The following is a 14,991-nucleotide window of genomic DNA, read 5'->3' as shown; positions in this document are numbered from 1 at the left end:
ATTATTTTGGGGGATTTGGGATTTCCTTCTGCCAGTAGGATTCATTTTAAATCATATCATGACAGTATGTTTAGCTACTTTGCTGCAAAATTATGGAATAATATTCCAATATATATTAGACGCATGGTTCTTAAAATCTTTTCAGACATTCTCTTAAGACTCATTTATTTCTGAAATACTTGTAAATCTGTTTATTAGTTCTGAGCTTAGTGTTTTCTGTAACCCAGAGAGGGTCCAAAGTAAAGAACAAATCCAAGTAACCAAGAAAAAGCACTAAGAACCTTCAAAATTGGGACACAGATCCTTTAATCATATAACTTGAACACCAATCTTTCTTTAATGACCTGACATGGGCCGTGTTTTGGCGCACAGCGCCTGCGTCAAGGGTCAATGCAGTTAGTCCTATATGATTGTGGCAAAAACAGATAAAAAGCTTGATGCATAAAAACGGAAATCTGTCCCCACACAGTGCAGATTAAACGATTCTTCCTGCTCAACACAATCAGAGCAAAACAGTCTTTTGCATTCTGAGGTTAGCATTGTTTTACTTGTGCATACTGAATGGCTCTTTGATTTATGTCTAGCTATAGCACTTAATGTAATTGTAAGCTCTTGGAAACAGTATGCCAATATACTATATAATATCTGATGGCATACCTTGTGCCTTACCCATAGATTTGTGTTGATCAATACTTTTGGTACTGTGAGGCATCCCATGGTTTTACGCATGTGGTCTGCTTTTCAGACTTTTTTACAAGAATGCACCTTGACTGTGTGTGCCTTCGTAACTACTGACTTGAAATTTGGTCACAACTGCTAGTCATTTTTCACCTTCCTGGCTCAATTACTTATAAGTTTGTGATTCTCAGGGATCAGTGCTACAAGGGTTTGTTGACTCATAGTGAAGGGACTCTTGTTAGCACCATGATATCTTTAGCACTGAAAGTAATTTTCTCACATTGGAAATCATTAGACCAACAGGCTTATTTTCAAAAGGGATCGCCGGTGATATTCCGACACAAATCGGGAGATTGCCGGCGATCTCTCAATCCCAGTCAAATCCTTATTATCGAAAGCCGATTTTGGCCGGGCACAATTGCTTTTTCATTGTGGCGCCGGCCAACCTTCAAGGGGGCGTGTTGGGAGGGTAGCGAAGGCGGGAAAGGGGGCGGGGTTACGAGATGGCCAGCTTCACCTTATTATGAAAAAAAAAAAACACCAGCTCGGACGAGTCTTTCGCTGGGCGGACTTGATCCATGTATTTTTAGGACCAAGTCCCAAAAAAGAGCCCCAACTGACCAGATGACCACCGGAGGGAAGCGGGGATCACCTCCCCTTACTCCCCAAGTAATCACCAACCCCTCCCACACACACACAAAAATTAAAACATTTTTTGCCAGTCTGTATGCCAGCCTCAAATGTCATACCCAGCTCCATGACAGCAGTATGCAGGTCCCTGGATCAGTTTTTAGTGGGTGCACTGCACTTCAGGCAGGTGGACCCAGGCCCATCCCCCCTACCTGTTACATTTGTGGTGGTTAATGTTGAGCCCTCAAAAAAAAACCAAAACCCACTGTACCCACATGTAGGTGCCCCCCCTTCACCCCTTAGGGTTATGGTAATGGTGTAGACTTGTGGGCAGTGGGTTTTGGGGGGCAGTTGGGGGGCTCGGCGCACAAGGGAAGGGTGCTATGCACCTAGAAGCTAATTTTGTTTTTTTTTTAAAGATTTTTTAATTGCTCTCTAGGGTGCCCAGTTGGTGTCCTGGCATGTCAGGGGGGCCAGTGCACTATAAATGCTGGCTCCTCCCATGGCCAAAGGGCTTGCATTTCGCTGGGTTTGAGATGGCCGGGTCCGGTTTCCATTATGGCTGAAAATCAGAGCCGGCCATCTTATCTAAACCCGGCGATCCGCCGGCGATCCTATTCTAAACCCAGTGAGCAATTTGCTGGCGCCAAGCATATTTCGAAAATACGCTTGGCTCCGCCCGCTTACGGCACCGGGCAGGAAGATGGCCAGCCATCAATTTCGCCAGCGCCGTTCGATTATTCCCCTCCAAGTCACCTACCAGGAGTGGTGGAACTTATTGCTTCAAATTTACAACTTCGAATTACACCTCGCAAAAAATTCTTCTCGCTTTGCTTTATATAGGGAGAAATGGCTACCACTTGTTTCTTATTTTGGCACTATACAGAGTTAAGCACTAAACTGGATGTATCTTCAGGCCTATGCATGCTTTATTCTATGGCTTGTATCCTCCAGCCCCTCCCCCCTTTTTTTCCCTCTTTTCTCTCTCTTTTTTTTTCACTCACTTTGTACTTGGTTGTGGTTAGTTTTCTCTTAATTGTGAGCTCCAATATTGCCATGCTTTGTACAATGCTACTTGTTGCTACGTTGTGAGCTCTTACTTATGTTTGTATTGAAAATCAATAAAAGAAATTAAACTAAAAACAAACAAAAAAAGAATGCACCTTTTTACTAGACAATCCAGCTTATTTTCGAAAGAGAAAGACGCCCATATTTTGACCCAATTCGGGAGATGGGCGTCCGTTTCCCGTTGGCGCCCAAATCGATATAACCAAAACCCGATTTTTGGCATCCTCAACTGCAGTCCGTCACGGAGATGAACAAAGATCACGGGGGCGTGCTGGCAGCGTGGCGAAGGCGGGACTGGGGCTTGGTTATCGCCCGAGGAGAGATGGGCATCTTTAGCTGATAATCGAAACAAGAAGGGTGTTTTTGACGAGAATTTGGTCCATTTTATTTGGACCCTTTTTTTTCAGGTCCAAGTCCCAAAAAAGTGCCCCAACTGACCAGATGACCACCGGAGGGAATCGGGGATGACCTCTCCTGACTCCCCCAGTGGTCACTAACCCCCTCCCACCAAAAAAAAAAACACTTTACAAACTTTTTTTCCCAGCCTTTATGCCAGCCTCAAATGCCGTACCCACTTCCATGACAGCAGAATGTGTTCTATCCTCTGACAGCCTTTCCCTGGTTCTGATGTGGGTCTCGGATGAGTGTGACACCTTTTCTGTTAAGGGCACTGCAGAGTCACATCAGCAATGCATTGTGGTGGGTGTAGGGTATTGGGCTCGGTGATTCCACTAGCTTGTGGCAAATGCTCACGATGTTGGTAGTTGGTAGGCTCTATTCACATGATGCTTTCCCCTCTGCTTACTGGGTCAGAGTGTGCCCTGTTTTGTTTCTGGTAGTCCATGAGGTAGTGGCCATTTGTGTAAGACACTTTTAGATCCCTTTCATGTGTTAGCCACGTTACAGCACTTAGTTCTTACCTTGAATGTTGCTGAAAGAGGGCATTGTACACCATTCTGCCAGCTCAGACCTACTGCTAATCTCAGTACTAGCGAGACTCGTTGCCAGTGGGGCACAACCTCTGATCTGCAGTTAACTGTGAGTAAGCGTGCTTATTCAAATAAAGGACGTTTTTAGCGAGATTAGTCTTCAAGTGTGAACTGCTGTGCCAAGGTTATACACCAGCAACAAGTCCTGTCCCTGGAGCACTTTTAGTGGGTACTGCAGTGCACTTCACGCAGGCAGACCCAGGCCCCCCCCAGTAACACTTGTGATGGTAAATGGGAGGCCTCTAAAACCCACTGTACCCACATGTAGTTGCCCCCTTCACCCCTAAGAGCTATGGTAGTGCTGTACATTTGTCCCTCCCATGACCAAATGGCTTGGATTAGGACGTTTCTGAGCTGGGCGTTTTTAGTTTCCATTATCGCTAAAAAAAACCCCACCCATCTCAGAAGGGACCAAATCCATGGCATTTGGTCCGTCCAAACCGTATTTTTGAAACGAAAGATGGACGCCCATCTTTTTCGATAATATGGTCTATCCCGCCTCTTCACATACCCGTTTTCGGACGACGCCAATGGAGATGGGCATTTGCGTATATCCCTTCTATGTTGTTGTTTGTGTTTTCATTCTTCTTCTCGTTATGTTTTTGAAACATTTAATAAGGTATGTTTAATTAGGAAAACACAATTTCCCAGCAAATTCTTACCAATGAAGATCTCTCCTTCTCTGGGACTGTTCTCACTGCACCCTCTTCTGGATATTATACTTTTGCCCAATTTGCCAGATTTCCTAATTTCTACAAACATTTCTTAATCTGCCTGTTTGTTCTGTCCTGGCAGATGGTAGTACATCCCGACCAGTATTATTCTTCCCTTCACACATGGAGTTTCTATGTAGAATGTTTATTTTGTTTGACTCAGTCCCCTCTTCAACATATAGTACAACCCCCCTCTAATTTGATCCACTCTATCATTGCAATATATTTTGTATCCTGTTAACACAAGAATGTATGCAGTCAGGGATGATTTCTGAGTCCCATTTGCTTCACCTATGGTAGTGGTAAGAAAAAAGGATGAGTCACAGAGACTTAGTGTTGATTATCACACTCTTGATTCTAGGACCACTCCTTATCAATATAGCACCCCTTAAACTGAGGATGCCCTTGATTCTCTAACTGGAAGTAAATGATTCTCTGTGTTGGATCTGTGTAGGAACTGGGTAACTTTTTGCCCTGTCTTATTTTTAAACTTGCATCCCAAAGCAGTGTGAGATTTGTAGCTCCTGATTCTACCCTGATCCCAAAGTGAGTGGGCACAAGAACCCCAGCCCCCCAACTCGCATCACTCCTTCCCCTTCCCACAGGCGACCAGAAATCTCTCAACTCTCCCCCTCCGTCCATACCTTTTAAAGTCTTAATTTCTTTATCAGCAGTGAGCTGGAAATGATACTCACTGCACATGCCAACCCTGAGCCTTCCCTCTGACCTACTCCTACTTATGCAGAAACAGGAAGTTGTGTCAGAGGGAAGGCTCAGGACCAGCAAGTGCAGTATGTATGAGTCACTGCTCACTTCCAGCAAAGAAACAAAGGATTTAAAAGCTATGTGGGTGGAGCTGAGAGATGCCAGAAATCCTGTGGGGGACAGAAGGGAGAGATGCTGGGAGTCTTCAGCTGGCAGGGCTTGGGAAGCTATGCCAGCCACAGCAGAGATGTGCCACTACTGGATGGACTTGAGCTCAGAGTGGGTGGGCTTGTGGCCACACCACTGATTGAAATCAGTGCTACAGTTTCTATATTGCAATATAATGAGATTGCCAGAAACCCATACTGGCCTACAATCTTCTTCCTAGAACTGTTTTAGAGATTTACTTCAAAAACTTTTCTTGTGCCATGTTCTTAGCACTGCAAGCTTTGGAGAAAGAATCCTGGAAGGATTGTTCAAATTTTTTTCTTTGTTGAATTCTTGGACTTATTCTGAATCCTTGTGTGAAATTCTCTGTTGTTATACTATCAGAGAATTTTACCAACCATATGCCACATTCTGGTTGTCCAAATAGTGGTCCAGTTCAAATATTCTGTGAAACCATCTCTAAGAAACTAAAGGCTCTGATTAGTCCCTTTGCCTGGAAACCTCTAATAACCTTCCAAGAAGCTTCTGAGCCTTCCATTAAAAAGTTTGATGGTGCCCAAGAAGTATTAGCAGAACTGCCAAGTTACCCAATCCCAAGAGGGAGTTTCAGACCAGTTCTTGTTTTATGACATGCCTATCATGATGCATTATAGGACCTGCAGCATGGATTTCAGTAGGTAGAATCAAGGGCTATAAATCCCACACAGTTTTGAGATATAAGTTCAAAACCAGGAATGACCAAAAAAGTCTTATTTCTGGAATTGGGTAAGTTGTCAACTGTCCATTAGAGACAATACTTATGAAGTATTTCCTGGCACATCCACTGGAGATTTATACAGATGAGTCTAGGTGGGCTTCACCTGCCTGCTCTTCAAAGAAAACATCTTATGCTTAGTCAGTGCGTTTTTGCTAGCAAAAAAAGGTGTTGGTACTCAAATGCCAGGCCACCCTTCAGAGTTGGGGTAATCACTGAGGAACCCACCCCGCAATAGCCAGGCCCCCTGCAACCAGTCAAAGTATCTATGACAAGGCAGAATTGTTGTGTAGAGCCTGAGCTGTTTCATTAAAACTTGGGGACCATGGGTCAATTTTAGCAGACAAAGGAAAAGGTGCCGGTACTCAGAACCCCCAAGTACCCCCTCAAAAAAAGCCCTGTGCTTAGTTCTCTGTTGGATAAAAACAGTCCACTTTTGTGTAATCTGACAGACTTTGTAGCTGCCATGATCCTCAGATTTGGGGTGTCTTCACCTGCTCCAAAGATTCCCAAATATGTGGTTCACTCCATGTTATGCTTGCTTTAGTGTTTACTGATATTCCTCCATGGACTACAACTAGCATAGCACAGTTCAAAAAAGGTTTGGACGGCTTCCTAAAGGAAAAATCCATAGGCCATTATTAAATTGAACTTGGGGGAAAATCCACTATTTCTGGGATAAGCAGTATAAAATGTTTTGTACTTTTGGGGATCTTACCAGGTATTTGTGGCCTGGATTTGCCACTGTTGGAAACAGGATGCTGGGCTTGATGGACCTTTAATCTGTCCCAGTATGGCCCCAGGGGATTAATAGGGATGGGTTGGGTGATGTTATTAAGGGATGTGGGTTTGGGTTCTGACTAGACGTGTTGGGGTGGTTTACCACAAACTGTTTTTGTTTGTTCAGTGCACATCCAGAGCCCCCTCTTAACAAAACTGCCTTGAAACAAAACAAAAATTTATAAAGAGAAAGTGAGATAAAATTAAAAATAAAATTAAAAATGACAGAGGAAACTAAACAAAACATTTTTTTGCCTGCATAGTTTCTATAAAATAGTGTGCATTCAGCATAAAACAGCAATTTGTCTTTTCATTAGTGTAATTAAGTTTTTTCCTGCCATACCTCATTTGTGGAGTATTTGTGTAGATACAGTAAGGGGAGCAATTTTTATAAACTGTTTTTTTGTGCACTTAGAACCTATGCTAGACTAAAATGTCATCTTTTCAACCTCCAAACCTTGGTGATCTGTTATAAAATTACCCTCTGGAAGTTTTTACAGCCAAATATTACAGATTTCTATTTTTCATTTTTCTATTTAGCAATGTCCCATTGATTAGCAAGGATCTGAGCCAAGCAACTTCTTTCAAGTAGAACAGTAATTAAAGTTTATGCAAATGTTTTTGGCTCCTTGCCTTAGGTCAGCCCAAGATACTGAAATGTTAGGAGAGCAACTCTGCATTTTGTGAAATGGATAATGAAACTAAAGTATATTATAATACAGTTATAATATATTACACAATTTAAACAGTATAATTGTGAAAAACCCATAAAGAGGGTTTATTCTTTATACAGAGTCCCTCTGAACCATGGACTGTGATTACTTTTATTTGCCAAGGTCAGCAAATACATTTCTGTTTGAGTTTATTATTTGTATCAGACATACAGAGATTGATTCTTGAGAAAGGAACCCTAGATAGCAGCAACCTAAGCCTTGAGGTTGAATATCATTAAACCTTGCAAGGGACTTGTGTTGCAGATATCAAACCCTAGTTTTTGAAATCTACTCCCTAAAGGGTAATAATATGTCTGTCATATCTAAATTCAATTTGAGATGACAAAACCTTATTGCAGCTATATTTCACTCCTAAACTCATTTTTAAGAGGAAAAGGAGTATAGCTGTCAAGACCCAAAATTATGTCAGTTTCTATACAAATCAATAGTTTTATTCATTTGGTCAGTATTCACTAAGGCACAATCATTGAAGTAATGCCTTAGGCAATAAAATTAAGTCTAAAAAAAATTCTACCTGCTTGAGAATACAAAAATAGAATAAGGATACAGAACTTGAGGAAAGTCTTAGTAAGTCAGGTCTTTAAATATAAAGAACACAACAGGGTCCATTTATTAAGCTGTTTTGTGTTAGCTGTTGGGATGGTTCCCAAAATTTTTGGAAGGGCTGCCATGCAGTTAATGCAGAACAAAGTTTATTACTTTGCCTTAACTGCATGGCAGATAATGCAGAATGCACCATATTATTTCCTATATTAACAGAAATATATCAACTAATGGTAATAACCCTCTATAACCAATGCAAGTTAACACTTCAACAATCAAATGGACAGGATACATTCACTCATTAATTAAAAAAAAAAAAAAGATAAATATGTGGAGAAAAAAGACCTCAGATTTTGCATAGACCTTATACCAAGCCCAGAGTATATTAGGCTGAACAATGAGACCTCACTGTGATTAATTCAATTATTGGCCAAAACACGTCCGTATGTAATCTTCATCTTGATGTGCAGAAGTTTCCTGTTCCGTGCAAATTAATTTTAGTAGAATAATTCAAAACATTCAATACTTCAACTGCAAAAGCCAAATGAAAGGGCGCTTATCTTTCATGCAGGATCCCCACAGGCACCCATTTCACTGTATTGCTTAATCAGGAGATCTCCATGCTTAGTGACTTAAAAATCCTGCAATTAATATATTGAAACAAAATAGTGATTTTATATATTAAGGGCCCTCTTTACTAAGCTGCACCATAGGTGCGCTAACATTTTAGTGCTTGCTAATGCTAGACACCCATAGGAATATATGGGTGTCTCTAGCATTAGCAAGCACTCATTTTTAGTGCGCGCTAAAAAGTTAATGCGCCTACAGCACAGCTTAGTCAATAGGGCCCTAAATGCTCTATCCTGAATGTACTGTATTGTTACCTGTGCCTATTTCTGATTAGCTTAGCTTCTGCATAAAATCAAAACAAGATGGTGCCAGTGTTAAAAGCGAACACCGATGCACTTCAACCAATTAGCTACCATGCGGAATTAAAGTGGGCAAAACAAAATTTCTGCCAATCATAGTAGTAAAACTACTCCAGTCTAAGTTGGTATTGAGGCCCTGAGGTTCCAGCGATTTCAAGTGATGAATCCATCTTTGCTCTCACTGTAAATGTCTTTTATTGATGTCGCTCCCACGTTTCATGTGAGCAATATGGTTACTTACAATGCAGAAAATCTGTTTCCAGCACATGGACGTCCATATTACATGTATTTTAGAACAGGTTGTAACTTGTTCTAAAATACATGTGTGATGGACATCCATTTGTGATATACTGACTTGGACATCTATATTCTGAGTTGGATGTCCTTTCAAAATGTAGCTTCACATAGAATTACCTTGTTAGCTTCTTTCCCTCATCTTCACTCACCCCCTCCCCCAACCTATCCAGTTTACCTCTTCCCATCTTCCTAAAAATTCTATTTTCTCCTTATAACAGTATGCTGATATCTACCTTCCAGTAACTATTAGATTATTTTGTAATGTATAGTCTGCCTACAACTAGGCAGTGTGCAGTAAGAACAATCATAAAATATAAATAACAATAGACTATGTGTATTGTGTGTACTACTACAATCGTGAGGATTAAATCTACCTGGTTCGATTCGGAGGAAATGTATTAAGCAACAAGTGTGTTTTCAATTATATTTTAAACTGCTTCAAATTTGTATAAAGTCACAAACCTTAGCAGACTGGTCCAGAAAAGGCAGCTGACCTAGTCTCTGCATATCAAATGGTACACAATACTGAAATATCCAATTGCTTGGTGTCCTCAGACCTCAAAGCATGTGCTGGGTGGTATGCCTGTAAAATCTGGAGGAAGAAAAAAAAAAACCAAGGAGCAGGGGCATACTGAACTTGATGAATGAGTGTCAACATTTTAAATTTCACTAGATGTTAATAGATTTGCTGAATTCTGCAAAAGCACTTTTTAGACTATATTAACCCTCATGGTGTATAATAATTATGAAAGGGAAAAAGCATCAGCCCCCTCGTCTTCAACTATATTCAAAATCTTTCAGGGTGAAAAGGACTTTACAAAGGTCAATTGTCTTCATAGGCATTACAAAACACCCTTTCAAAACGAATTGTTTAAAAACACTCCACTCAAGTTCAATTTCAGCTGGATCCACCCAATGAATGTGACAAAATCAGAAAGACTTAGCTTTTTAAAAAATGGCAGTTTCTTCTGTGAATCAGAAGCAAAAGTGCACTTTGTGCAACTGTGACTGCGTGGCTTATTCACAGAAGCTAATTTTTGAACATTTTCTGATTTTGTTACATTTATTACGTGGATCCAGTTGAAACTGAGAAGAGTTTTAATAATTCTTTTTGAAGGGTTTTTTTTTTTAAGTCTATGAAAATAATTTACTCTGGTAGAGTCCTTTTCACCCTGAAAGATTTTCATTACGAGTGGAGGCAAGGGGGCTGAGGCTTTTTCCCTTTCATATTTATTGTACTCCATGAGGGTTAATATAGTCTAAAAAGTACTTTTGAAGATTATATGAGAGAGGATTTGGTGGGGCTTGTTATATATGCACTCTTTCATCCTTTTTATTATTTGAAGTATAGATTTGCAATTCCGCATAGTATTCATTGTTTACTGAACAGATTCCTGGAAGAACTAGAAAAAAGAATGCCTAACACGAGATTTTAAATTAATTCTTAGCTACTGTTGACAAAGAATGAATGGTTTAATTCTTTTGTCAGTAGTGTACTTTAGAAATTTCTGTATGCAAAATGAAAAAAAAATGATACGGGTATAAGAATGTCTTTCCTGTTGCTATGGCATCTATAGTCTGGAGAGAAATACATGACAAACCACTTATCACTACCTATGTAAAGTGCTAAATAAGAACATTAATTGGTGATGGAAAACTGAAATCTTGGTCAAACATTCATTATTTAGCACCACAGATGGTTTTCTGAGGTGTGAATGTAGAAAAACTATGTGCAAGAAATATGTGGGCACTTCATGCAAAGTTGTTTTGCTGGAACAGCAAACTGATTAACAGATTTTGCATTGCTTTCATGTTTTCCAACAACTCACACACAAAGAATCTGTGTTATAATTTTTATCCTGAAAAGTACTAATAATGTTTCAGATCCTGCATTATAGGGCCAACGTATTAAGCTGCATTTGTGGTAACACAACTATTGAGGTGCAATAAGCACTGTTAATGCATATAAACTAGCTACTTCAGATGTTAATACTAATGTGTTTTCATTTGCACAAAAAGCTGACCTAAATGTGTAAATAGTCATATTCTTATAAGTAGCAGTTTTTGAAAAGCTGCTACTTACACACGCATATCCTCAACATTCACTGTTTTGAAGGGGCCATGTCCTGGGTATGGTTTAGGTGAGTCTGTTAAGTGTATCTATAGTTCTTATTTTGCAATGGAAATACATATACTTCTGAAAATCCTCCCCAGCTGCATTTAAAATGATTTCAGGCATGCATAAGTGTTAAACTGCTTGTTTGGACCTAGAATTTGATGAAGTGATTGAAGGGACCATTGTGCTTATCTGTTTGGCATTTAAATCACAAAACAATCCAAGGTTTTGGAACTTAGCTGTTCAATTATTTTCCCTTGGGCATGCTGTTTCCTAAATTCTGCTATTTACATGTATAGATGGTAGCACTCACACATGCCGGTTGTTAAATTGACTGCCTAAACATATAATCACCAGCATTTACTTGTACAGAGCTCTGAATAATGCCTCTCTTACGGTACCTCTCTTTTTAAACTTATTTTTATTTATTTATTTATTGTAAAATAGCTGTTCCCACTCTATATGCCAACAAATACGCTGATTTTATCCATAGCCTTTACAAAAGGATTCTTATTTAGCAAATGCCTGTGTGTGTATATGTGTGTGTGTGTGTGTGGGGGGGGGGGGGGGGGGGGGGGTTGAGGAAGGAGGAATACACTGCAAACTGTGAACATTCCAACTTAAGAGATCCCTTTTCCCAACTACACAATCTACAATATGCAAAATTGGACATCACATCTAGGCTAATGAAGTAATGAGATGTGAAAGTTAAATAGCTCATTATCTATTAGCATACTGGGAAATAATAGGCTTTATTTACATTTCCAGTTTATTAATCCCCTATCAATCTGCTCAACTAACTCATTCCCAAAATTTGAATGAGCTTGTGCTACTCCCTCTTCTCTGTTCTGATTAGAATTAATGAGAAACATGCCTTTTTCTTTTCTTTTCTTCAGACCAGTTCTCTGGACTAATGGAAAGTAATTCAGTCTGGTTTAAATCATCTTGAAAACATCTCTTTTTAGTGAACTATATGGAGAGTCCAGAGATGAAGTGAGACTGATGTGGGGCTTTGGGAGCAAAGCTAGATCTCTCTTTCTGGAATTTCTCTATAGTACCTACCTCTGTGGTATTGTTAGGTACATTTTGTCGGGGGCATGGTATTGCTGGATTTAGGCTGAACCTGAGAATTAATAGCTTCAATTTCTCAGAAATCATATGTGTTGTGATAATAGCATGTGACATTTAATCACTGTGCCTAGTTAGCATGCAACATATGACTCATCAGCTTTTTCGCTTGGTCGCACTAGGAGTCCTGTTTTCTAGTTTCCAGTGCTTGGTGATAAGTGCACTGTCACTGTCACTCTCATCCTCACTTCACTGTTGCTGACAGTTCCCCAGGACTTGTTGTGTCTGGTCCTGTGGGAGTAGGAGCAGGGATCCCACCCAAAGCTTTAATTTAGAACTCTCACTCTTACTACAAGCCAGCCTCTGTCCTCTGTTTCAAGGTGAGTGCAGGTGGTCCGATATTTAGGCATATGTGGCTATTACATGGCTTGGGCTCTTCAACATTGATTCAGCAAAGCCTACTGCAACACTCTCAGGGAGTACTCTCCTGCTACAGGGCGATCTGTTTTGCCCTTCCTCCTGTCCTGCGTGGCCGACACCACCTTGGAGTCTGCTGCGAGGATATCCTTGATGTAGGATTTAGGGCTGTGGGCCGTCAATGCAGGGGACATAACCTTAATTCCCACCTTGGTTCTTACTGGTTACAGTTTTAATTACTCTGCCATAGCTACTGCAATGTGCTTGGTAGCTGTGTATGACATGCTGGCTAATTTTCCTTGGGTCACAGGAAGGTACTGTCCAACATCCCTTCCGCCCCCACTTCCTTTCAATGTCATATTATAGGTTTTGGGTTGGCTACAATGCATTCTAGTGGCTATGGGGATTGTGGGCATACTTTAATGAGGGTAGCTCCATACACAGACCATGATCCTGGACAGTTCTGTTATAGGGGTGCAATGCCAGTGGTACTTAAGTCAGGCCCTGACGTGCTCCCTCATGTGACAGATGAGGTCTGGATCTTCCCACCATATCTTATGGTAACAGATGATGGGCCTTCTTGGTGTCATATACATTATTTTTGTTTAAGACAGGTAGTGCAGTGCTCTTCACATAGCCTGTGACAGATGACTACTGCCAGATTGGGGTGTGGAGCTGAGGGGGTGGGTATTCAGTACACATGCACAGGTGCTATGTGAGCTGAGATGGCCATGAGGATGTCATGGTGGCCTTTCTGTGGAGCATGGGAGGTATGGATGGGCAGTGGGGTAAAGCAGGTATGCTTTTGGGTGGCTCAATGTACTTTATTGAGCTGCTGCCAACATTCACATCAGTATGTAGGCATGGGACAGGATGCTGGCATGAGGGGGAAGGGATTCAGGTAAGTACAGCCCCTCATTGCAGCATTCAATGCTTAGTGGAGGGGGTCTCATAATTACTTGTCATTGGATATTCTGTACATTCTGATTTCACCAATGTTTTGTTGTTCTTTCTTATGAAAAATCAATTACATACATATAGTAACATAGTAACATAGTAGATGACGGCAGAAAAAGACCTACACGGTCCATCCAGTCTGCCCAACAAGATAACTCATATTTGCTGCTTTTTGTGTATACCCTACTTTGATTTGTACTTGTGCTCTTCAGGGCACAGACCGTATAAGTCTGCCCAGCACTATCCCCGCCTCCCAACCACCAGTCCCTCCTCCATCAATTACATATATTGTAACAACAAAGGGACCTCAGCTATAGTTCAGCTGACATGAGAATCAGAATATTTTTTGGGATGATGCCTCTGGCATAGGGGGTGCTAGACCTGTCAAACAACTTCTGTGGGAGGATTAAGTTTTGGGCGTGTGCCCGGGCACAGTCCTCCCGTAGAAGCACCCTGATGATAGAAGCTAATAGTGAGCACAAATTTGCAGGCTATTAACTTTGGTCATAGTAGTTCTATTTTCCTATGCTGTTCCAGTACTAATTTTATAGCGCTATTCAGAACAGTGCAGGGTTTTTGATCATTGACCCACTTGAATGGAGGCCCAGGGTAGTTTGGGGTGGGCCTGGGAGTCATCCCAGAGAAGGCTGGGAGGATATGCAGATATCGGTAAGTTCTCCACAGCATGTGAAAAGCAGCTGGTAGAAGCCCTAGACACCTAGAGCGGAGGCCCTGAGTAGTTTGGGGTGGACTTGGGAGTCACCCTGGAGATGGATAGGAGGATATGCAGATGGCTGCAAGTCCTCCACAGCAACAGCAGTACTGAGCAAGAGAAATAAACTCAACTGTCCTGCTCTGTACTGCACAGTTATGGTTAATCCACAGAGCCAGCCCATAAAATAGAATTTTCATGTGTTAAAATCAACAACAATGCTGTTAACAATAGTCTTCATTATTAGTAAAAATCATCAAGTTTCAAGTTTATTTTGCTCTTGATATGCCACTATTGAGCGAGTGCTATCAAAGTTCAAAATGCAAAGTGTTTTTGCTATCAAGTGCAAAAAAACAGTGCAGGAATTAAAAATAGTTATTAAAAAAAAAAAGATAAGTAGAAAACCCAAAAGGGTAATATTGAGCTAGCAGTAGTCATCAATCTTTAAATATGAGCCGCTATCCTGATATTCACCCCTTGACCTATGGACTCTGGGTGGCATTAAATAGCCAGGCATAACTTGGCTGCCACTATTTATCCGGGTACAGACTATTTTCAGACTGGTACCTGAATAAGTAACTGGTTAAAGTTAGGACAGTCTTTTTGCTGTTCTAAATTTATCCATACAGTTACCTGGTTCGTAGACTGAATGTTGTTCTTAACTGTGCATGCCTACGATGCCCAGGATCCACTTCCAGAATGCCCCAGCCCTACCTGGAAAGTGCTGAAGTGA

Source organism: Microcaecilia unicolor, chromosome 2 (genome assembly GCF_901765095.1).
Source record: "Microcaecilia unicolor chromosome 2, aMicUni1.1, whole genome shotgun sequence".
Lineage (NCBI taxonomy): Eukaryota > Metazoa > Chordata > Amphibia > Gymnophiona > Siphonopidae > Microcaecilia > Microcaecilia unicolor.
The sequence above is the reverse complement of the archived record's forward strand: the minus strand, read 5'-3'. Positions refer to the sequence as shown.